A 25,238-nucleotide genomic window follows, 5' to 3' on the forward strand; every position below is an offset into this window, starting at 1 on the left:
TTAAGAAGGAAAAGTAATTTTATTTTGTACGAGCCAGGTATCACTCAGGCACAGCATAGGCATTCTCCTCCTAGTTTTACTCATTCTTTCCTATCGGGAAGCTTCAAGGTGTGTCTGCACGTGGTCTGTCCAAAAATATTTGTGGTCACAAAGAGTTGGGGAAGCTCGCTATTCTCATAGTGTCTTCTGGGTTGTTCTTATTAATGGCAGCCATGTGGCTGGCTTGTGAACGTGTCTTTTACACATTTCAAAAGTTACCGTGAAATGTGTTTGTCTCTCCTTTTGTCCCACCTGTGTGAGTCATTAGGTAAAACTGCTGATTAACTCATTGCTCTTTAGTCTCTTTCTGGGTGTAGGCTGTTGTATTTAGGTTGTCCTTTGTTTTTCTCAATCTGGGTGTTTCTGTAAATAGAAACTGCAGATAGTTGTGCCAGAGACTTTATGATCTACTAATTTAGATGCCATTAACGCTTGCTTTTCTTTCATGGCTTTTTCTTCTACTTCTTCCTGTTCTCCCACATCCACACATTTCCACTTTTGCTCTATCCATACCAAGACTGATATTTCTGCTACAGCTCATCACAGAGTTGTGTGCAATGTTTCTGCTAAACTTGGGATCTAATGGGTCTGGGAAGGCAGAGGAATGAAATATGTGCTTGATGTTATTTTCTATTGGAAAAATTTCCTGCCAGTTATGGCAGCAACTCAGGATTGTTTCAGCTTCACAGGGAGCAGTGCAAATATCAACTTCTAAAATTAAAGGTAGCTCACGTGAATGTGCAGAATCATGATAAAAGAAGCTCAGTACACCTGTGTTCTGACTCTGCTTACACACTTGTCTCCTTCAAAGAATAGGTGTAGAAAGGTGGTTGTTCACTTTCTCACCCTGCTGCCCAAGGAAATGCCTGGGCAGGCTGCAGAAGGCCCAGTGGGATAGACTTGCACCCAAACAATCAAAAGCAGAGATTCACTGGCTTGCCAAATGACATGATATTCCTGAAGAGGAAGGAGTTCCAGCTTCACACAGGGATGGAAAAAGGAAGTGGTTGAACGGTCATTTATTCTAGAGGAGACATATATAGGAATCTACCAGAGAGAAATGTGGGCTTTCCTGGAAAAAAAAAAAAAAAAATCAGTCCTTTGTCATCTCATGCTATACTAAAACATAAAAATAAGAAAAATGACCTGTCCTTACAAGGAGGTTAGAGATACTAATTAATGTTTGTGAAGCACTAAGTAGTATGGCAATAAATTACATGGGTGATCCTATGAGGATGTTACTAATTGTGTATTCAGGCCAGAGTTTGAACAGGATATAGTAAATGAGGCATGAGGCCGTGCACTTAGCAGTGAGGATAAAACAAGCTAATGAATCGTTGCTCGTTAAATGTATGCCATCCATGTGCACAGAAAGGCTAAAGGTATTGTGTAAAAAGGTACATGTTATCCTGTAATTGAAGGTTTTACAGTGCATGTAAGAGTTACAAATTTAATTTGTCTGGGAAACTTTAAATAAGGCATTTTCTATCCTTGGAAACACAACTTTGCAACCCTGACACTTTTTGAATAGAGGCTTTTTATGGAATTCAGTAGAAATTGTTTAAATATTGTGTTTCCCCTGCTTGTTTTGCCACAGTTGGCACTGAGCTCCTTCTCCCATGCTGCCTTCGCCATCTGGAACAGACTAAATGGCTTTCTGAGTTGCCTTAAATCCCATCACCAAATCCTATCTTCCAGGCCTGTAATTCATGTCCATCTTTCTCATAGGAGAACTCAGTCCCATTTCTTGACCAAGCTTGGCACCATTAAACTTAGATCCCTGTCAGGTCTTGCCTTTTTTTCTCTATTGCATTTTTATACCACAAAGACATGAATCTATAAGATGTTAATACATCTGCCTACATTTATTAAGGTAAAATGAGACCATCAGGGATTTAGTATTCTGAAGTTTTCCACGTCAGATTAATTAGTTCAGAGAAGTGTTTAGTTCAGTCTAAATTAGGTTTTAATGAAATGGCAGCAAACTGACTGACTATCTATGGAAACTCAGACTGACTGTTCTCTTTCTAAAGAAATTGGAATTCCAGTACCCTGTTGAAGATAAAGGTAAATGAAAAGCAGGGAATCAGATTGCATCCAGAATTGGATATCATCCAATATGTTTCAGTTTGGTATCGTAGATATATTATAAATACAGGCAACAGGAAATAAATATCCAACAGTAAAATGGTTATTAATCAAGTACAGTACTGATACCTAACTTTCCCCCATGCTCAGCTTGTACCATTTCTTTATGTTTAGGTGGAGCTTGAGTGACTTTAGTCATATATACCTTTGATTGGTGTAAAAATCCCCTTGCTTTGCTTTTAAAGGAACAGTTAAAAAAATGTAGAGCTCGTGCCCAGTGAGGGGTGGTTGTGCCTTCGGGATGGAAGGTGTGTGTTAATATTACAACTGTATCATGAACCAAGTTCATCCAAGGAGACCAATTTCACCATCGAGTTCCCCTCTCTGCAAAGATTTCAATAGCACCTGGCGGCAGTTTCTCCACACTGCTCCACCCATTCCATCCCCCTTAGCAGGTGCTTGGCAGTTTCTCCACACTGCTCCACCCATTCCATCCCCCTTAGCAGGTGCTTACAGCTGCAGATCGTTTGTATGGGGAATCACTGCTCTGAGCAGCAACTGTATTTTACCCTTTCATTTCTGTACTGGCATAACCTCTGTTAGGATGTGAATATAACTCCTCAGTTTCCTCCAATCCTACCCCCAGTCATCTGTCCATGGGGTCCCCAGGCATCTTTCCACACCTGTGGCACAATGATCTTTCTGATCAGCACTTTAAATAATGGCTTTCTAATATAGGGTAGAAATGCAGGGGATATTTTGACAAGTGCATCCACAGAAAGTGGAGATGGCACTTGGTGTCCTTTGATCTTTTGTTTCTAATTTGTTTTTATGCTAATTGTTCTAGTGTTTTGTTCCTTTACATCATTTATCCACCATTACTTGATAATATATTAGGTTATTTTGTTTTCCACTAAATTTAGTATCTCAAACATTTTGGTTCTTCTCGTCACTCTGAATTTGTCAAATTGCCACCAGTGTGATCCCTCTCTGCTTTGGATAAGGCTGGTGGAGTGATGGTATTATCTCCACCCTCCTGAGCCTCTGTGGCTTGGCAGAGATCAAATGGTCACATCCTGCGATTTTTCCTGGGACCACAGAACCAGTGATTCTTCAGACACTAAAAACTCTCTTAAATGTGAGATTCTCAGCCTGAGAAAAGGCATTCATTCATGTACCATGCAAATTCAAAATTAATTTATATGATATTCACTGTGGTCTGTGTTCTTTTAAAAAGAAAATAACATTAAGACAGCATAGAGATGAAATTGAAAGAAAGGAAACCAACCCTTCCCTGCTGACAAGCTAATTTTCAGTGCTTGAAGAATTACAGAGTGAAGTAAAATTATTTTATTGCCTTCTTTCATCATTATGCCACAGTACTAATTATGCTCCTGGTGTTCTAAAGTTTATAATGCTATTTCCTGTCACTGAGTTCCTATTTCTTTATTAAATTAATTATTTAAACACATACTTTATGCTGCTAGTGAGACCCTGGTAGCAGACTATCATCTTACAATGACACCAGTGGGTAAGTTTTCATCCACTGCAAAGATAAAAATGATGGAACAATGGCTGTATAGAATAGAAACCGTAGAAAAGTGATTAATGTTTTTCAGAATGATCAGCATATGCTGCCACAGAGTGAATATGAAATCATCACATTTTAATATGGAAAACTGATGACGTCTAGAGCATAAATAATAAAAGTTACACAAACATATCTTGGCATGCATATAAGAGACTAGAGTATGGAAGGCACTATACATCCTAAAGGATACTTGCTTTGCTGCAATCACTGCTTTGCATAGACTTCAGGAAGAGTGACCTTTCATTTCAGCCACTACTCCCAGCTGACTTCAGAAAGATCTAAGGAATTTCAATCAAGAAATGAGCAAATCTGTGATAAAGATGGACCCACTGCCACAGCTCTGATAAGCTCAGGGCTTAACATGGAACAAAGGGTCATTGCTGTCTGGTCTGGGAAGTGTTAGCAAACTGCTTGTGAGTGTAGGCAAGCTTAATAATGACAACCAGCTTCAAGGTGCCTCCCGATCACTGCTAGAAGGAGAAGTATGAAATATGACTCTGTTCTTGTTAAGAGTATAATAAAGTTATGGACAGAGAGAATACACAATTGAAGGATTAACCACCAAGGAGAAACAGTCCCTCATGGGAACCACGCTTGTGCTACTAAAGGGAGTGCCTTATGGCAATTTAATCAAATGGCCAACTGCAATAAGTCTTCAAAAACATTTTAATGTAGTCCTTAAAGCAATGTTGTACCTTTTCCCCAAGGCTCCTAGAAGCCTTTTGGCAGCTGGGGATTTCCGCACAGAAGCCACCCCTGTGGCACCTCTAGGATTGGAGCTGCCAAAGGTGATGGCAAAGGGTTTGGCACTGCTGGCTGAAATGCATCTGGGGATGTGCTGGGGAGAAGTCCTCGGCCAGGGAGGAGTGGTGAGTTACTGCAGCTCCTTTGCTCTGTTAGAACAAAGAGAGGCAAGTTAGGGACCAGGGCTGGAGGTTAGCAAACGCTGAGCCCATAGGAAATTCCGGCATTAAGACTAAGGCTCTGCTATTAAGGAACGCATTTACACCTGAATGAGGTCTCCAAACATAGGATGCCTGTCATCAGTGCACTCACCTGGCAAAATTTAGTGGTGCACGTTCCAACCATACTTTCAGCAATTGTCACAGGCTTGTTTGCAGACACGGTCAGACCTGACTTTGGAATCTCTACTTCCATATCCGTATTTTTCTCTCCATTCAAGGATTACAGGTGCCACTCCCGATAAAGCCATTGGAAATCACACTCAAATATTTGGGAACAGAAACCTAGCCTGATCACTTAAAGCCAATGTAGCGTTTTCCCAAAGTCTTTCAGATAAAATCAGAAAGTTGTTTACGTTTTAAATAAATTGATCGTAGACTGTTTTATTTTTAAGGAAAAAGGTTTTTTTCTTTTTTTTTTCCTCTCAGTAATTACAAAATTTCTGGTATTGACTGAAACAGTACATAAGTGAGGCAGATCATGGAAAAAAAAATTTTAAGAGCTTTGTCACTGTCTTTCCTGTCCTATTACTCAACTTAAGTGTTCAACCTCTTCTGTGTGAAGACCACTAGGTTAGACAAATCATTGTAGTGATTTTGTCATACAAGCAAATGCTTAAGGCAAATTTAGATCATCAGAATAATTTCCCATTTTTCCTACATTTATAGATAGTTTGTATCTTATTTTCTGTCCCGTTGCTAATTATCTTAAAAGGGGCTTTGTAATAGAAAAGGATTTTTGTCACCGAACCAGTCATTTTTCTGGCACACTGCACTGCTAGTAATGCAATTGCTTAACTAAAAATTGGTGCAGCTTTAACATCATAACATAATCACTCATTTCTTTGCCTTTCATTCTAATAATGTAAGACATAATGAACTCTTGGTAGATATAGTAATATCCCATAAGTATTTCTATAGGATTTATATTGTCATTTAATATTATTTCAAAGGAAAAAACATAATTCTTGCCATTTTGCTCAGCTACCCATTTTGTGATTTTTTTGTTCTCCTACTATCACTGAAAAGAAATGATCAAATTAACCATTTTAACAAGCATTTGCTAGTTGTGCCTACATACTATTCATTTAAATGACTTGTGAAATCAATCAAATCATGGGGCCTAGTCTTCTTTCCCTGAATAATGACTTCAAGGAAGATCCACCTCCTCTCTGGGAAAGAATGGATAGCTGGGAATGCTCAGGGGAATAAAAGGATTTAAAGCACCGCACATAAAAGGCTGAGTAGAGGAGTCTTTGAAAATAAATGCAGGCTTCAACAAAGGATGAGAAAGAAAAGGGTACAGAGGGAGGGGCTTGATGTAGATATGGACAGTGCATACAGAAGAGGCTGATGAGGAGATGCATAATACCCCAATCGAATGAGCTGTAGGTGCTGAGCTACAGGCTGAGGAAAATGCATTTTGATGAGGGGCATAGGATATGCAGAGACTGGCTGTGGCTGATGGGGTAATGAAGAGACCTCAAAAGGAAGCCAGTCTGGAAAATTAACCTAATTCTCTTAAAACAAAGCGTTTGCATTTCCACTAGTATGCAATGAGCTGCTCTTCACAATCAAAAAATTATGAAGCTGAGAAAAAGAGATGAGGTCCATTTAATATTTTAAAAATTACAACAACTCTTTTTCCCATATCCCTTATTTAGGGTTAATTGAATTAAAAGGCACCCAGTTTGTCATTAACCCAGAGTGGTGAAAAGAATCATAATATTACCTCACAGTTACACAGCTTCTGCCTGGATTTTTGCATTGGTAGCAAAGTCTTTCTGGAAGATTTTCTTAGAGCAGGACTGAAGTAGCTGTAGCATTTCTAGTAAGTGTTTACATGCACTTCTCCAGAAAACAAGCAAACATAGAAATGATAAAAGAAGATGGTGAGTAATATTCTTAGATTAGCATCCTTAGAGTTCAAAATATTAAAAAAAAAATTAAGCTATTTTTTCAGTTTTTGTTGTTTCAGTAAGTTGTTGGTGGGTTAAACATGTAATTAAAAAGGAATGCACACATGGTTAATACTTTTAATTGTGTCAGAGCTAACAACTTTGTGGAGATATGCGAGATCATCATCACCGCCTGACAAAATTCCAATCATGTATATTCAGCCACCCCCAATTATTGAAGTAACAGTTGAGTCATGAGACTTACTCATGGATATTTGGCATTACTCTCCACTGACATTACCTATCAGACCAGACCAGTCATGGGTCTGACCAAGTACTGCAATGACAATGTTTTTCTAGGAGTGTTTGTGATGCTTTGTGAAGATCATGTTTGAGCAGTTCAGTAATTTTGGTCTGGAAGAATAAAAATGCCACTGTTGCTCCATAATACTTTGTTGAGACTCAAATGCTGCAGTGTTTTCTGAATATAAGATACAAATTTTAAAATAAATGTAACGCTTGGGACTCTGCTGACTGTGACAGACAGGATAACCAGTGGTGAGTGCTTTTGGATGCTGAAGGGCATCATCAAGGCCATCTTCTGTGAGTTGGTGCCATACTTTCACCATCCTCACATGAGATTTCAGAACCCAGAGCCATGTCCAAGTAAATGACTGCCATTCTTTAGAGTCTTGCAGCCTCTGACCATTATTCCTTGGTCACTAATTCCTTTGAGGTGAGCAAGTATGCCACAGGTAAAGAAGGTATGGAGATTTTGTCCTCAGTAGTGCTGTGGGTGACATCTGAGAAGTTCTTCAAGACTTTAGTCTCCAAGACTTCTGAGAAAGAAGCTTTGATAAGATTCTTATCTTATTCTTCTACTTCCAGCCTACTGCAGCTACATACATAAGGCTTTGCTCAACCTCTGAGACTGCCACTGGGTTATTGTGCCCCTTGAAAAACTCCACTTTCTATCATAGTACACATTTGTTGGAAATGTAATTTCTTTGAGGTTGCAGACTGCAATTACTTGAGTGTTTTTGGCAGGTGTGAGAGGACACTTCCAGTGTGGTAGAGGAGATAGAAGTGTGGGGAAAATACAATACAAAAACGATGGGTTCAGCAGCAAAAGACAGAAAAATGAGAAAGGAAGGGTTTCAGATCTAAAATACGGATGACTGAGGATAAAGCAGGATGGATAGACACTGCTAAATTGATTGAGGATAGGAAGCTGGCAACAAATAGGAAGATACATGCAGTACCTGACTATGCAACCTCCTTCATGCTCTGAGGCCACTCTTCAGGGTCTGACAGCTTTGGGGAATGCATGTACCTTAACTACATAGGGGAGGTTCTTGTCATGGAAAGTGCACATGAGGATTTAGGACCAATTACTCCACTGAGTGTTGGAATGCTGTAGAGTTCTGGTTTCATGCAACAGGAATCTGCTTTGTGCACATCAATATCACTTTGAGAAACCAGTTAATATGTGACAAATGGGTACAGTGTGGGTATTTGCTTCAAAACTACCCTATTGCTGTGAACTGAATTACTAAGTTAACAGAATGGCTGTGCATGTAAGTGCATGAATATGTCTCTTCATGACCATGAGCAAGATTATTATTATTATTATTATTTATTTTCCTTAAGGGTTGAAAAGGCACATGATTAAAAAGAAATAATATGATTACAGCTTATGGTTTCTGGCTTTCTGCAAAATGGAGAAAATGAAAAAGAACATTTTGTTAACAGGACAGCTTTGCAACAATACAAAGAACTGCATTCATACTTTGCTTTTCTGCCATGTTGTAAATATTTCAACCCCAAATAGGTTCGTGTAGTAGCTGACAAATGTATTGATTTCGTAAGTATAAATCTTTGAGCAATGCCATATGCTATTTTTTTTTAAGACCAAATGAATTGAAAGATCTGCAGCCCTGAGGAAGGAAGGAAATAGTAACCATCTGTGAAAACTGATTTCTGTATTTACACCATAATGGTGAATTATCTGCATGTCCTTTGATTAAAGGTTAACTTTTGTTGGTTCCCTAAACGCTAAAGAATACAGTTTAAGGCTTCAACTTAGCAGTGTCTGAAGCTCTGCAGAACTGACACTGATAGGCCATAGCATCTTGAAAATAAGCCCTTTTGTAGCTTTCATGGGAGTAATTTTCTTTCATGTACTAGTACTGCTAAGTTTAGCTTGTGGTTAGGTCTCTCAAACCACGGCCAGATGAGCAGTTGTGGCTGGGAACAGACTTCCCTGCTCTTGCCCTGCACCTGTGTCCTGTCCATCAGCTGTGATCTGGAAGCTGTGGAGCTGGTTGAGACGAGGGTCAGGGGTTTTCAGCAGCAGTGGAGATCCACTCTTGTGCCTGCCTATCTCCCAGACTAGCCTGAATCTCAGCATCCCTTAGCACACACAGTTCACTTTGTTTCTGTTGGGACCCTGTCCGAACTATGCCCTTTGATAAAGAAATTTCATCTTCGTGAAGGCTTCAGACATCTTCTACAGTAGATCTCCTTTTTCTTATCATGCATCCTACTATAACTCATGCAGTAAAACTAGCAGGGGAGACTTGGATTAGTTTAATATGTGATGCAGCTTTCAGGAACCCCCAGAATATAGCAACATCATCTTCCGTCAGTAATGATCATGAAGGCAGTCTCAAATGCAGGATTTGGATTGCCTATTGATGATTGCACCTGTTTGTTATCTCATTTGTGAAAAGTAGAGATCTGAAAGATGAATTAACACCTTTTGCTCCTCAGTGCAGAACTATTCTCTGTATTTGATTCTTCTCCTAGCCTATCATATAGAAAAGCTCATAAAAATGGCACCAAGACAGTTCACTGTTAATGAGTATTTTTTGATGTAATATTTCACTACATTTTTAAGGGTGAATTTATAGCTGATCACACATTTTTTCCTAGTGAAGATAGGCTATAAAGTCACATCTGGCAAAAGGGGTTTTCCTGTAACTTCTTTGTTTTGTGGAAGATGGTTCTGTGCACCATCTCCTGAGAATTCTGAGCTGAGCAAGACTAACCAATAAACATAACTGTAGCAGAGATCTGGACTGAGAGCAATGCCCTCACAATAAGAAACCCATAGAAGCTGTTGCAGCAAGACGAGATATGGTTTGCAGAAGTTCTGAACCTCAGTTATATTTATCCCACAAGCTGTCACCAGTGTGGCCATGCTGTGAAGAAGCACAATACCTAAGATGGACTGGTAGAGAACTTTACTGTAATTTCACTGCAACATCAAATCTTCAAAAAATATGTGTACAGATATTCCTGTGTCTCTGTCACTCCACTATTTTATTGAGCTAAAGTCATGGCCCTTCAGTTTCTCTCAGCAGTCCACTAAGCAGAAACATGGGATCCAAGAAAAATTCTACCTAAGAAAGGGGTAGAGATGGAGGATTATCGAACTGAAGTGTGTGAGGCAGGGAGTGGCAGAAAGAAGCTCCTTTTTGGTACGGTTTGTCACTTTTATTCCTCTGTGAGCTAATGCCTTTCTCTGTTCATGCTTCACTGATTCTCTCTCCCACTAGGCTCAAATTCTGCCTCTCAGCAGTCAAGGGGTATGGGTAATAAATCCTGAATGCAGGCAAGGGGTGCTTAAGATCAGGAATGTCAGTCTGCAGGATGAACCAAAAAGCTGGATACCCTGGCTGAAGTCTGCCAAGGCTCAGAGGAGCACAGCAGCATGCCAGATCCTCCCTGGATTTGAGTGTATCAGCCTGGTAAGTGCCCAGAAAGGGGGCCCAAACTGCAGCGCTGCTTTTGTGGTACACTATCACTACTACAGTGGTTTTACTATAGAACTCGTCTCAAAACCAAATCAGATTCCCAAGCTAATACAGGACAAAGCCTTGAAGACAAATAACAATGTATTTTAATAGTGCATTTCTTTTTACCAGCAAACATGAAAAAAAGGCACAGTGATTCCAGATTACAATGTTAGAGATGCATGAAGAACATCTGTCATTATGACAGAATCATAAATCATTGTGCTGAAATCCTGACACGCCTTTTCTTCATTGGCAAAGTAATTTTTTAAAATGGGATATAATTAAGTTGCTTAGAGCCACATATTACCTATTTTAAACCTATTTTTTTTTTTCATGTGAAAACTGTCAGATGAAACACACTGGTTTTGTTTTGTTTTTAAATGAAGTTAATAAAAGAACCTGACCACTGTTTACCATAGCAATTGAAAGCTCTGCTAGGAACTGTCCCATGTGAAGAAATTATAAGGAAAATAAACCTGTGAGTAAGCGAAACCATGCTGTAGGTGCACCAGCAAACCATCCTGACATGGAAGACAGATAAGTAGTAAGAGACCAGTATATCTGTATCAGGAATTCTCCAGTGACTTGAATATCAAAAAGGAAATCCTACAAAGAGTGAAATCAAGGGCATATAAGATGATGGGTAATAAAGCAGTGGCATAAACATCTAGGGATAAAACTAGAAAGAATCAGTCACAAAATGACTTACAACTTTCCTGGAGCATAAAATGGAAGAAAGAGAGGTTCTTAAATACCATGAAGTTAGAGGAAGAGAAGGGCAGAGGCACAAATAACAGGTACCCAGAGTTGAGGGAAATGTTTATTAATTTTGCTACTTTCTTCACATACACATAAACATTAATGATAGGTATTTAACAATGCTATTTTTTTAACAGAATGACATATGCCAGAGTAGGGGAAAAAAGTAAAAGAATGTTTGAGTAAGTCAGACGTACGCAAGCCTCTAGTGCTTGCTGAAATTCACTTAATACCCACTGGCCTCTTGACTTACCTCTGAGAGTTCCTGAAAGAGTGGATAAGTCACCAGGGCCTACAGCAACTATGTAGCCTAAGATGGAAATACAGTCAGCATCATACCTACAATATTTGGTAATTATCAGAAATCTGACATTACAATATACATTTTGAATAATTTTAAACAAACTATTTTAAACCAAACACCCACTTGGTTTAAAGCCTTGCTCTTCATTAATTCTTCCCATTGTGGCACCTGGGTTTTAAAAAAGGAAAAGAAAAAAAAATTTAGTAAGGTTTTTGTTTCTTAAATTTGGCATTCTCAGCAAGCTTAGATTTCAACACCCTTAAGAAGTTGTTGGCTGTTTGCAGGGTTATAACTGCTCCTGCTTTTAAAAATGGGAAAGGAAGAACCTAGGGAATTACAGAGTACTCTGCCTAACGTCAATACCGAGAAAGATAATGAGACAAATTATTGAGAAGTAAATTCATACACGCCATGAGAAGAAGGTGATAAGAAGCGTCCAACACGAATTTGTCAAACTAATCTAATTTCCTTCTTGAATAAGGCAACTGGTCCAATAGATAAGGAAAAGCACTTCAAATGACTGTATGTAAGACCCAAGATGTATCTTGACCTGAGTAAGGCTTTGACATCGTCCTGTATGCTCATAAATGAACTGGGGAAAGCTGTTCCATTTGAAATCACCCCTAATTCAATCCACTGTCAAAAGTAAACCTAATACCTGGCTGGTGGTAGCTGCACTTGGAGATGTCTTGCACAGCTCCTAATGGATACACATCTGTTAACATTTCAATATAGACTTAGATGACAGAATTTGAAATCATTATAAGCTTGGTAGGTGACAACATGTAAAGATTTGCAAAATGTGCTCAAGGACAGAATTAGAATTCAAAAATGTCCTGATAGGTTGTGAAATCCAACATGAAAAATTTGAACAAAGGCAATCGCAGAGGGCTACATTTAGGAGGATGAAATCAAAAGCGTAACCACAAAATGCCACTGCAGATAAAGATCTAATGATTAATGAGGGCCATGAACGAGCCAACAGTGTGATACTGCTGAGGAAAAGAGATAAATGTAATTCTAGATTTTCTTGAATTGTCTGCTCAAAACAGTGTATGTTAGATGGGATAATTAGCATGCTCTTCTTGGCACTGGTGAGGCCTCAGCTAAAATACTGTTTTACTCTGAGGCACCATAATTTCAGAAAGATGTAGATCAGCTGGAAGCAATCCAGAGATCAACAAGGATGAAGATTGGAAAATTGGATCCATAAAGCAAGGTTGCAAGTTCTAGTTTTGTTTTAATCTTTAAAAAAAAAAAGGTTATATGGTGTTCAACAGTCTTTGAGTACATAAAAGGCTATTACAAAGAGGGTAGTGTTATGTTTTTTCATGCCCCCTAATGACACACAGAATGTCAAGGAAACCTTTTTCAGCTGTACTATAATAAGCATTACAGTAACACATTCTAACTAGAAGAAAAGATTATTGCTGGAATATATTACCCAAGAAGGTTGTATAATACTTGCCATTATTGATTTTAGATACAAATCAGAAGGACTGTCATCTCAACTTATCAAGACAGTTGTGGACTTTCTTTGAAGTTAGGAGATGGACCAGGTGCGTATTTTGTAGCAGGTGGCTGAGATCACTGGAACTGGGACAGAGCATACAAATTATTACAGGGTAATCCGTAACATATTTTCACTAAGAAAGCACTTGAAAATTCCATGTGTGGTTTTGGGCATAGTCAGTTGCTGTTATGGAATATTGAACAGTTGTTCTCTGGTTTTGTTTTTTTTTTAAACATCTTTCCTTTGATTTTGTGTTGTGGGATTTTTGGTTTGTTTTACCTCAGGAAGGCTTGGTACAGCTTTGATTAAAAATATTGAGGAATAAGAAATTACATAACCCCTTGAGATCCCATCCAAATCTATATTTCCATGATTCATGTGCAACCTACTGTCTTTTTCTAAGCTGTTGAAGAGCTTTCCAAGCACAAGTTAATTATTAAACTAGTTCTTTTCCCAGGGCAGTAATGACCTAATCATTTATGATAGTGCTCAGATAAGGAATTAAACAAACATATCCAGAATAAACACAGATCAAATCATCTTTGCCAATGGAAAAGGACAAAATCTTGTTTTCATGCCAGTGGGTCTGCAAAACAACGGCACAAATACAGATGTCAGTAAAACTAACAAATGCAGACTTCTCAACCTGTGAGAAATTCTCTGTTTTAGTAATTCTTTTTATTCAAAATTCTAGGATGTTTTTCTATTTTGGAAAATCAGAAGAATGGGAATGAGAAAAAATGCAAGTGTTTTGAAAAGGTTGGAAGGTTTTGAGGGCTTGAATTACAACTGAACATTTCAACATTCAAAACCCAAAATGTTGCAGTCATGGTGTACCATATAAATATCTATCTATCTATCTATCTATATATATATCTTAGCTAGGGGAGCACAGAGCCCTCGTATACACAAGAAAATGCCAACCAGAATTACTGTGCAAGTAAAATAGCATTCTGCAATACGATATTTTTTGTGTTAGCTCAAAATAAATCTCTTTAAAATCATACTCACAAAGGAAAACTGAGCAAACCCATTTATTTTTCTATTTTTTAAAAATTACTTAAAACTAAGGGTTTTTTCCAGAAAATATACTCTTTGCTAGAAATTCAAACCCATATAAAACTTCTGAAAAATTCTAGTCACTAATAAGTATGAAAAGAACTGGCTCAAAAATGTTTTCTAGAGGAACCTGTGCTCATCAGAGTGGACTGTAGTGTTGACCAAAATACGACTGTGAACTGGAAGTGTTTGCAGTCACCATTGTTATTTTAGTCTAGTAAAAAGATGATCCTCAAAGATAGGATCAGGGTTATGACATCCCAGAAATTCAGAAATATTTTTAGGTTTGGTGTTTATAGGCTATACTTCAGTGAATATCCACTGGTTCTTTTGTTTTTTTAAAACTATACATAACGTTTAGACACCAGAAAAATTATTTCATGCTGCACAAGAATTTTCTCTCATGAAAAAAACACTGGAGCTTGTGAATTTTGCTGTGCAAATGGGTAAATACTGACATAATAAATCTGGCTTGCATCAGGTAAATCATTAGACACCCTACCCTTGGATCAACACTTGCAGAATTTCAAGGACCCTGGGACAAACATGTCAGGTGTCAAGGACAGGCTTAATCGCAAAGCACAGGGAGGGACAATTAGACAATGGGGGTTGGGGTAGATGACCTTTAAAGGTCTGTTCCAAACCAAGCTCTTCTATGATTCTATGACCCAAGAGAAGAGAACTCAGCTGAGCTGAGCTTGCTCAGGGCAGCCCCAGTGAGACGATTCCATTGCTGGGACCTGTAAATCTGAAGGTGGACTCTTTGGTTTGCAGGCCAGCGTGTTGGTACAGCCCCACTGCACACGCCAACAGACTAAAGTGTCTTAAGCGGCTTAAATAGCTTTAAGCAGCTTTGAAGACTTAGATACTTTAAGCTTATAAAGCAGTTTAAGCTGCTTAAACCACTCTAGGACTTTAACAAGGGCCCCACGATGCCGCTCCTTGCCTGGTGAGTGAAACAAAGCTGGCTGCAGCTCCCTCGCCATCGGCTGGAAGGATGGATCTGCAGGGTTGCCACAGATCCAGCCAGGAATCTGCTGATATTGACATACTTTTTCAATGATGATGTATAAAATAATGCATCATATACTTTCTCCCCTTGGTTAACTCATTGTTACTTTCTTTTCTTTTAGCTACTTCACTTCCCCAGCCCCCTCTGGGCATTTTTTTTTCTATTTTTGGCCATTTAGCTCAGGTTCTTTCAGTATCTCTTTTCTGTCTAATTAATTCTTCCTAAAGAGATCAGTGGACTGCTCTTACTGCAGTGGTACACTTTCATGAAGAAAACACATCTCAATTCAGCCTATTCAACCCACAGAGCCGTGCTGGGGGTAATTGTTCATTTGTATCATGATGGTTTAACCTAAATCTAGAACTCTTTTTCTCAGAAGAAGGGCATGACTTGATAGAAGCATTGTGGAAAAACCCAACCGTGTAATCCCAGGAAGTACCAGTGGCAGTCATTAGGTTATCACCTACAAAATCAGGTAACCAGATGGGAGAGCATTGTTCATGAGAAGGACTACAATGCACCAAATCTGCATCAGTTTCTGGCATTTTGGAGGTTTCAGAAAGGATGTAGGAGGAGGAACTCTGGGCACAGCTGTCCAGAAAAATGGGTAAATGTATGTTCCTACACTGAATCTCTTAGGGCTGGAAGGAATTTGCTTTCAGTTTTTACTTCATCTGTCTGAATTTGGGGTATGCTGTGCAAACCACAACTCATGTTGTTCTTACCAAAGGATGTAACACCCCCTCCCCCTTACACAGAAGACAGCAGCTGAGTGTAGGTTTGGTTTGGTTTAGTGACAACTCACTTTGAACTGCCACGCTAATAACTAGGCAGTGGTGATAATATACTGGAGCACTTGAGTTGGATGTGATGTCCTTGCTGCTGAGGATCTTCTTAGGCCTACATCATCCCATTTCTTTTGTGTTCGAATTCCCTTTCCAGTTGCTTTACAAAGAACATTCTCCACTTCTCTTTCATATCCTTCACCCATTTCCTGGGCCGTACTCTAACTTCTCAGGTGTTCTCTCTCTGCAGGCCTCAACTTACCTGGGCCCGTATTTTTCACAGGCTTATGGAGTCCCATCACATGCACCTTCGTATATATCACACACTTCAATCACAATTTAGCTATGAAGTGTAACTATAAAGCTTATCATACTCAAAAATGTGTTTGAAAGACTTGAGAGTGTAAGCAGGAAGAGCGATAATGGTCAGCCTTACTCACTGATCTATTTTTTTCCTGATTATCTATATTATATGTTCCTAAATGGTGTTCCTTATCACCATTGTGTATTGAATGCACGCTATGTCCAATGTGACATAGTTTACAAGCATTACTTAACACTTTCATGAAGGCTTGCTTTATACCAAATGCTGTTTTTTCCCAATATTATGCTGAAAGCATGTTTGTCTCCATTTATATTGAATAAAATGATTTCTAGCATGATCTAGTCTTTTCAAGTCATCAATGCATTTTAATCTCTTCTCCCATTTATCCACCTGTCAATTATCACTTCCTTCAAAATGTGTTTAAACCCCTACATATGATACCAATAGGATTCACCAGCTTGGTGAGTGATTGAATTTTTTTTTTCTTAAATATTGGTTCGATATGCTCCCATCAGACCACCACTGGTAGTTAATAGATATATTTGTAGTGGAGTGTTGGAACCATGGGAGCAGGGTTTGCTTGTGTTCATGACTCTTGTCTATATCATCCTCCTCATTGTCCCAGCTCCTTCTCAAGCTCCAGCCAGTTTTGTAGGATAAAGAGCAGTTTGTCTGGACTCCCTGTGGGCTTTGTGATCAGTGGGACAGTGTTAGCTGCTTGGTGTCCATCCAGGTCTCAGGCTGGAGAGGGTGAGCTGCACCCACCATTCCTTCAGCTCCAACAGTAATTTGGGTCTCATTCTTCTCTAGGAAGCTGCTCATTTGCAGCAATAATTAATGATGGGAATTAATGATGATAAGGTTAATTGTAAGCACAGAAAACTCATCTTTTTTAACCCTGAAAAGGTCTATGTGGTCACCTACTCACAACTCATGTATTTTCTTTGCAATATTTACTATTACATCTGAGGAAACAAAGGTCCTATTCATGTTGCAAGAGAGTTTGGGTAGTTTCACAACTGAAGAATTTTTTTAACATTTGTAAACCAGAAAACAGAAATGAGGCATCAGGTCATGTATACAGGCCATAGTTTGGCAGACATTTACACTTACGGCCAAATTTCAATTGGAACTTGGTTTCCCTTGACTTCCAGGAAACCTCAGCGTATGTTAAAATTAACTCTGCTGCTTTGAGGTGATAGCAGCACTGCATGTTTGCATGGCTTGGTAAACAACTGTATGTGCACCAGAAGTATTTTGTTGACTGCGTTAAGCCTGGTGAGGTCACACATCTGTGCTGATCCATTCACCAATGGAGAAAGAAAGTTTTCAGTGCTGCTGCTGGGCTAAATCACCAAGTGCTGGCAGGCTGCTGGGGTCATGTTGCTGGGCAGATCATCAGGTGTTGGCCAGTCACTGAGGGCTGCTCGCAGAGCAAAAATGTACAGGACAGCAGACTCACCCTTCCGAATTCCTTCCTTCCTTCCTTCCTTCCTTCCTTCCTTCCTTCCTTCCTTCCTTATTCCTTCCTTCCTTCCGAATTCCTTCCTTCCGAATTCCTTCCTTCCGAATTCCTTCCTTCCTTCCTTCCTTCCTTCCTTCCTTCCGAATTCCTTCCTTCCTTCCTTCCGAATTCCTTCCTTCCGAATTCCTTCCTTCCGAATTCCTTCCTTCCTTCCGAATTCCTTCCTTCCGAATTCCTTCCTTCCGAATTCCTTCCGAATTCATTCCTTCCTTCCTTCCTTCCTTCCTTCCTTCCTTCCTTCCTTCCTTCCTTCCTTCCTTCCTTCCTTCCGAATTCCTTCCTTCCTTCCAAATTCCTTCCTTCCGAATTCCTTCCTTCCGAATTCCTTCCTTCCTTCCTTCCTTCCTTCCGAATTCCTTCCTTCCTTCCAAATTCCTTCCTTCCAAATTCCTTCCTTCCTTCCTTCCTTCCTTCCTTCCGAATTCCTTCCGAATTCCTTCCTTCCTTCCTTCCTTCCTTCCTTCCTTCCGAATTCCGAATTCCGAATTCCTTCCGAATTCCTTCCTTCCTTCCGAATTCCTTCCTTCCTCCCTCCCTCCCTCCCTCCCTCCCCTCCCTTCCCCCCCTCCTTCCCTCCCTCCCCAAAGTCAAGACAACTGTCTCCTTGATGAGTCTGTAGGATTACAGCTGACCTTGCTACAGGACAGCGTGGGGCTTCATAGGCCAAATTGTCACTTTTTCTCATCCCTCCATCTTCTTCAGCATTTTCTCCCAAACCTTGACACTCTCACAACTGTTTAATATATTTTTTTTAACAATCTTGTTTAGCTGAAGTAAAATGATAGCTTGTTTCAATTTCAAAAAATAACTTTTCTTTACACTTGTTCCTAGCTGTTTTTTTTTTCTTTTTTCCAGCTTTGGTGGCTAGCTTCTTTGGCAAATGGATGACACAGTGAATTGCCTGAATCTATTATGTGTCTGTGAACACTGAATCCCTAGATTGCAACACCAGCCCAATTCTTCACTCTGCTGGAAGTCATCTTAAGAGGTGGATAGAGCTTAAGATTTTAGGAAGAAAGCCGGAGTTACACTCTACCAATATTAATTTCATGCATTCATGCCTGCATTCTTGATTCTGTAATTGGGCTGTGCTTCCATCTCCACCCATATCCTGCCTTGATGCATATCCACGTGCAGATGACAGCAGCAGGGACAGGTAAACCAGTCAGCTTGCAGGCTGAGTCACCCCAGGAAGGCAGACTGTCATCTGGCAACTAGGATGGAGAAGAAGGAAGTGTGCCAACCAAACAGGACTGAGCAATGCATCGCACCCCGCATGCCAAAACAGAGGTTGCACAATGTTGGCTAGGACAGAGAAATGTGGAGAAGAACATAAGAATGCATTTCCAAAATGGCCTTCATAGTAGGAATTAAGAAAAACCAAAACTCAGCCTATTTCTTTTCATGGACCACTTTAATACCGAAGATGAATACAGCAATCAAGAAATGGCTAGAGCAATGGTGTAGTATAACCCTCTCAGCATTTTTGGTCACTTTTATATGGGTGTCTTTTCCTCTGCATGGAGGCTCAAAAGTGGGATCACAAACACAATTTATGAGTATGGAGCAATTATGCCATTTGTTGGATTGTACACACAATAAATGGCTGTGAGCAATGTGCTATTAGCCTAAGCATTAATACCCTCCCCACTTCTGATGCAAGTAACCACTGGATTTCTGCTGGTCAGGAAGATGGTAATCACATGGGGAAGTGCCAGACTCTATTGCTCCTTGCAATAGGTTGATCCTCAGTTTTGCTGAGTTGCTATCTTCTATTTTGATTTTTGATTTTTTTCCCCCTCAGAGTTTTAGAGTTATTTCAGTTGATAATTTTTCCATGAGTCCTCAAGTGACGGCTGTCAACTCATCAATTTCATTTCTGTTCTTGTTCCAGCTTTTTCATATATATCTTGCTTGGCTTAAGTGCTTGTATTGTCACTTATAGGTTAGCAACCTTTTTTTAGTAAAGCAGATGTGGGGTCACACGGCCTACCTAGGCCTTGTATTAAAATAGCACAAGTGTGAAAGATCTACCAATATGGTGGGAGACAGATTGATCTGTACTTGTTGTTTGATGTATTTTGAAGTACCTTGCTGGCTTAAACATGTGGGTCTTGCCAGATGGCAAAAAGACTCAGAAATAGATCTTGACACAAACACCATGCAGGGTCAGATGTGCTATATAACTGATGGTATCAGTGATGCTCTTTGTAATGCCCAGCAGAAAAGTCTGGGAAGGATGAACTTCAAAGGCAAAATACCTAGAAATCAGTGAGGTGAAGCTGAAAAATCTAGTGCTGCATGATATTCTGACTTTGATCATGCTCAGATTCATAAGGATGAGAAAAAAATCACTGTGAGGATAATTAATCATTGGCACAGGCTGTTCAGAGAGGTCTGGCACTCTCCATCCTTGGAGGTTTTCCAGATGTGGATAAAACCCTGAACAGCCTGGTCTGAGCGAAGTATTGACCCTGCAAGGAGAGAGATGAACGTACCAGGGGCCTCCTGAGTCCCCTTCCAGCTTGGATCACTCAGTGATTCTGTAAGCTACTTTTGGAGCCAAGATGAGGTGGAGAAATAATGTTACAGAGGGAAAATGCTCAGTGTGACATTTTCCAGTATGCCCACGTCTCTGAAAAGCTTGACTGCTGCCATCTGTGTAAGGTGATCCTGTCTCTCTCCAGGTCCTGTCCTGGTGTTCCTAGTCTCTCTCCTAAGCTAGTGCTGGCCCTTGTCCAACATCTCTGTGAGCTGTTTCGGCTCACCAACCTGAGAGAAGATGATTTTTTTTTTAACTGGTTGGCTTTCTGCTGATTTAGTTAGCTGAACTACTTCCCTAAGAGACAGATGAGCACCACAGCATGAGGAGGAGGTGGGAACATGTGGTTAACATTGGAAAGAGTCAAGGGTGGGCAGGGCCCTCTCAGTGGGAGTGAGCCATTACATTTGCCTTGCTGCTTCAGGAAAACAAAGTGATATATCTGCAGCAGCTTTAATATGGGCAGAACAAATTGGGTAAGCGCAAAAACGGTGCATCATAAAGAAAATAAAAACTCAGAAATAAAAATTCTATAGTGCTGAGACAATGAAAAGTGTCAAATTACATGAAGGAACGTGACAGTAAACAAATAAAGTGACAAATAACGTCCTTTGTAAAGATGCAAAGGAAAGATGAAGAGAGATGTATCAAATATCTAACACTTGAAATTGAAACTCCTGCCATGGTAGGAAACCACAGATCTTGTTTACCAAATTGCAAAAATCCTGTGTGGGTAGTTTAAACAGGAAATGGGCTGATCAAAAGCAATGATAGGGAAATATGAACAACAGAGATAATACAGATAAGCAAGGCATTTTAAAGAAGTCAGGAGCAGAAAGCTAGCCCTACTTTGACATGAGATTCTGTGACATGAGATGATGTGAATCTCTTTAAAAAGAGATTGCCATTGGTGCGGTGATGATATTAGAAAAGCAAGTTGTAGTCCAGTAGGTAGCAGCAAAAACACAATGAAAGACGTTTTGGTTGTAGTAGAAATGCTAAGAAGAGACCACGATGTCACTGCAGGAGTCAAATTTAAAAAGTTGTTGAAAAAGACCTAGGAAAGAACGCCAAATTTTTACAAGAGGAAACACGGAGTTGTTAAAATATTAAAATGTGAGACAGGGAAAGTGTCTCTCTGCCCTATGCTATAAGGGAGGTCATTTGCACTGGAATACCGCACAAGATGACACAGAATTGGAAGAGAGCAGCCTCTAGACTCAGGCCCAGAAAACCAGATATTCATGCAAAAGAGCATCTTGAAAGAACATGTGGAATGACATGCTTTGCTTATCACCACTTCCATTGATTATTTTTTCAGGTTGCTTGACGTGGGCCTCAGGGATGCCTTGTGGAACTTCAGCACTCAGCTCTTACTCCATCATCACAGCATTGCAGAGAGGGGTGGATAGCTGCATCTGGGAGTCCATCTAAGTAAGAGGCTGGTTCACTTGGAACACTGGTGTGAAACAAGGCTACACTTGCTTTCTGGGGCTGTTTAGCATTATCACACATAGCTACAATGTGGGCAGCATGAGCAGCAGCATTCCGTGGGGTAGATTGCACATATCTTGGAAGCGTAAATTGTGCTAGTAGCACTGCGTTACTGAGCCACAGACCTGAAAAAACCTGTGAAGATACATAAGCTAGCAAAAAAAGTAAGCCAAACAGGATTCAAAATCAGTTATCAAAGCAAACATCTCTGAAAGCTTAGTACCAAGCATCAAAGTCATGCTAGAAAACACAAATTCTAGGAAAGCAGAACTTGCCAGTCCTGTCCATTTCTCACTTCTGAGTAATCAGGAAAGAACTGACAGTAAAAATAGGAGAATCTTCCACCACTCATACTCATTTCAGCATATGGAAATTCAAGATACTCAGTTCCAGAATGAAAAAAAGATTTTTTTAGAATTATTATTTACATATAATTACAATGCTAAAATAGATCCTGGAAAACAGAAACATCAAAGATGATAGGAAAACTAGACGCCTTGAGAAACAGAAAGTGCCTATGAAAAAGTCTGAATGTTGGTCTCTGTCTCAGCGTGGAGTAGAACTGCCCACCACCACCTCTCCTTCCACCACAGTCAGCAGGGAGCATGGGATATAATTGTTGTGCACTCTCTGAATGGCAATCCCCAAGAATTCCCCCCCAGGATGATCCAATGTGCATGAAGAAGACCCACCTGACAGGAATGATGGTCATCAATCCCAACTGTGTGTGCTAGAAACAACAAGGATTGACAGTAAGCAATGGAAGATGCTGCCTTCCACAGCAAGAATAACAAGGGCTGCTAAGAGGATCCAATACGTTCTCCATAAGTGGCTTGTTTGCTCTTCAAAGCAAAACTTGTATTAGCTAGGTTGCCACTGGAGGTAATAGTCGTGAACCTTACCAAAGGGTAGGAAAATAATGCTCCTGCTCCAGAGATGCAAAGAGTAGCTGATGGATGTCCAGGCTAAAGCACTGTACTAAATACTTCAAGGAGCCAGGGAAAACATCTTGCCAAGGCATCACTGTGTAATTGCTGCAGCCATGGCGGACTGGGGAGAAAGTCCATGCCAAGAAGGGTTGGCAGGTATGATAGGTAGCAGCAAATGAGGTAGCCATGCCACAGTGGAAATTACTTGACCCCTGATTAAAGGGGCTTTGCCTTTCATGTGTCTTCAAAGGTATCTCGAGTCCACTGGTGTCATTAGCACTGATGGTTTATTTTCATTATCTAGACTGAATGAGAGATCTTTAATCAAACTGTGTTGTATTAGAGACAGTTCTGCTGTTTAACCATAAATATTTGGGTGTGCAATCTGGTGTTGATCTGCAAGGTTATTAATATGTAAAAAATAAGTAGTCCTTTTTTATTTGCATCATCTACCAAGTTATTTCAGCTTATTAAGTTTGAGCTTAGATCTGAGCATGCTTTTTGAGGTGATCCCTTGTTGAAATAAGGGGGCACATTGAATACATTCAGGATAAATTGTTTCTGCTACAATTCCCAGTCATTTTCTTAGCCAAGTTTTAACACAAAAGCACTAAATCTATGCTTCTTTAGAAAAGTAAATCTCGACAGTCTGTTCTCAGCTTTCTTCTACATTTGTCATAATATCAAGCCCACACATAGCCCAGATTCCTCAATGGTAGCTGGTGAAATTTTTCCACCTTCTTGTGCTATAAATACTCCTGTGTCCTGAGCAGCAGCCTGTGTCTGTGTTTTGGGTACAGACTGCTGTTATTTTAGATACCTGCCTCCATAAAGGAGCATCAGTGTTTCTTACATGTCTTCATAATGAGAATTTTTTCATTACTTTCACAGAAGCTTAACCTCATTTCCAAAATGAGGTTGTTCTTGTTCTCCAAGTTAAATAACTAAATACATATATATATGTGTGTTGTGTACAAAATGTTGGGAATCCATCCATCAGGACCTATATGTATTTATATGTATATAGTGGTTGAAGTAAAGAGTTCGTTCAGGAGGGACTCATAAATGTGTGCCTTCTTTTAAGCCTGAAGATAAGTTTCATGCGTGTTTACACACTTTTCTGAATAGGGGTGCATCGAAGAACAGGCTTATTTTCTGGAACCAAAACCTTGACTGAAATGTCACTGCCTGGATCCCTTGCTCCTTGCAAGGCTGACAGCAGCAAGGGGGTATAAACCATAGCTCACAGTGGCCTCACCAGTAATATAAGGACACATTACATGTAATCATACATCGTGTTGTTCCTCAGGTGAGACCATGTGCTTTAGTAACCCGCCTTTATGCAGTGGAAGCATCAAAATGAAGGTCATGGGTCCCAGAACACAGCTGTGATGAAGCAAATCTACATTGTGACATTCAAATTTGTTATATAATTAGAGCATTCAATTATAGACTGAAAGACATACTTAGACTGTATTAGAATATTCTCTGATGTAAATGAGGTTGGGTTAATTCCCTAACAGGCTGGGCTGTGACAAGAGGTGGAGATAAGCTCCCAGCACTAACTGGGGACAAAATTAAGCAAGTGGCATTCTTGCCTGCCCTGCCTCACCTTCTCCTGTGCCCTGGTCCTATGGCCATGACAGCCAGCTCCATGCTGAGAGCCCCTGCCACAGTGAACAACTGGACAATGTCCACCTTTTGTTGAAATTTGCTAATAAACGATTTCTCCTTCGGGTTCCAGCTGCAGCTCTGCCCTTGTGCAGGTTATTGGTTGGGTGGAGCAGCTGCAAGCACTGGGAACAGCTAAGACTCTTCAACAATTTCAGTAGTTTTCTTGAATTAATACTGGATTAATTTCATGTCTGAAAACAATAAGTTTTGATAGGAGACCTTGTTTCTCTAGGCTGATCTGGCAGGTTCAGCCATAGCTTACGTAAGCTGGAACATTAAGGCTTGTTTCAAAGAGAGAGGGAATGCGAGCCAAGACACAAATATGGGCCCCTATTTTCCTTTGAAAAATATGATTAGCTTTCCATTTTCCTCTTAGGCAGCAATAAGCTGCTCCTCTGAGTGAGCAAAGGGTCCTTTGTATTTTGGAGATATCTGAGGAAATTACCATGGCATTATTGTTCCATAAGTCACTTCCAAAATATTCTAGATCTCACGCAGAGATGGAAAGAGTCTGTGACCAGAGAGAAGAGAGTCTGTGACGAGACTGCACAGCCTGAGATTAAATGTAAGGGCAGCAGGCACAATGTCCAGAACAGATAAATCAGGGTGAGTGCACAGTTGCATTCTTGTTTTTCCACTGTACTAACAGAGAGCGCAAAATAAGCCTGTATAGCAAATACATGAAAAAAAAACATACTGGAAGAAATATTTATGTTGTACTAGCATATTCACTGCTCTAAATGAGTTTGGGCTAATTACTTATCGGACCAGAATGGGATAAGCAGGGGAGATAAGCTCCTAATATCACATTAGAAAAAATTAATTAAGCAGAATAAACATAATTTATTTGATTCTTCTCTTTCCTATTTCAATTGCTTTACTTAGCAATCTCAGTAATGTTCTTTAACAAATTCTTTATTTATTTTCTTAAACAGAAAA

The 25,238-nt window shown here is 39.8% G+C and overlaps 2 long non-coding RNA genes across 7 annotated transcripts in view; one reads left to right on the forward strand and one right to left on the reverse strand.

Moving 5' to 3' along the window:
* Positions 1–11,780, reverse strand: LOC104696179. Of its 2 annotated transcripts, none has more exons than XR_752982.3 (5): positions 11,565–11,780; positions 11,391–11,447; positions 6,413–6,528; positions 4,414–4,611; positions 1–1,111 (listed from the first exon to the last, which is right to left on the reverse strand). It is a non-coding gene; the product is annotated as an uncharacterized LOC104696179 (long non-coding RNA). The 2 variants fall into 2 exon arrangements; XR_002047991.2 differs by having other exon boundaries at positions 6,413–6,531.
* The window catches only part of LOC109146152, a 21,080-nt gene continuing 4,570 nt past the window's right edge, over positions 8,729–25,238 (forward strand). Inside the window, exons 1-5 of one of the 5 annotated variants that reach the window (XR_002047993.3) lie at positions 8,729–10,330; positions 12,925–13,000; positions 18,516–19,121; positions 21,524–21,636; positions 24,787–24,905. This is a non-coding gene — a long non-coding RNA (uncharacterized LOC109146152). Of the gene's footprint in view, positions 10,331–12,445; positions 13,001–18,515; positions 19,122–21,523; positions 21,637–24,786; positions 24,906–25,238 lie in introns of those variants that run through there. The other 4 variants (XR_002047994.3, XR_002047995.3, XR_002047996.3 and 1 more) reach the window with 4 other exon arrangements.

This window comes from Corvus cornix, chromosome 1A, assembly GCF_000738735.6.
Source record: "Corvus cornix cornix isolate S_Up_H32 chromosome 1A, ASM73873v5, whole genome shotgun sequence".
Lineage (NCBI taxonomy): Eukaryota > Metazoa > Chordata > Aves > Passeriformes > Corvidae > Corvus > Corvus cornix.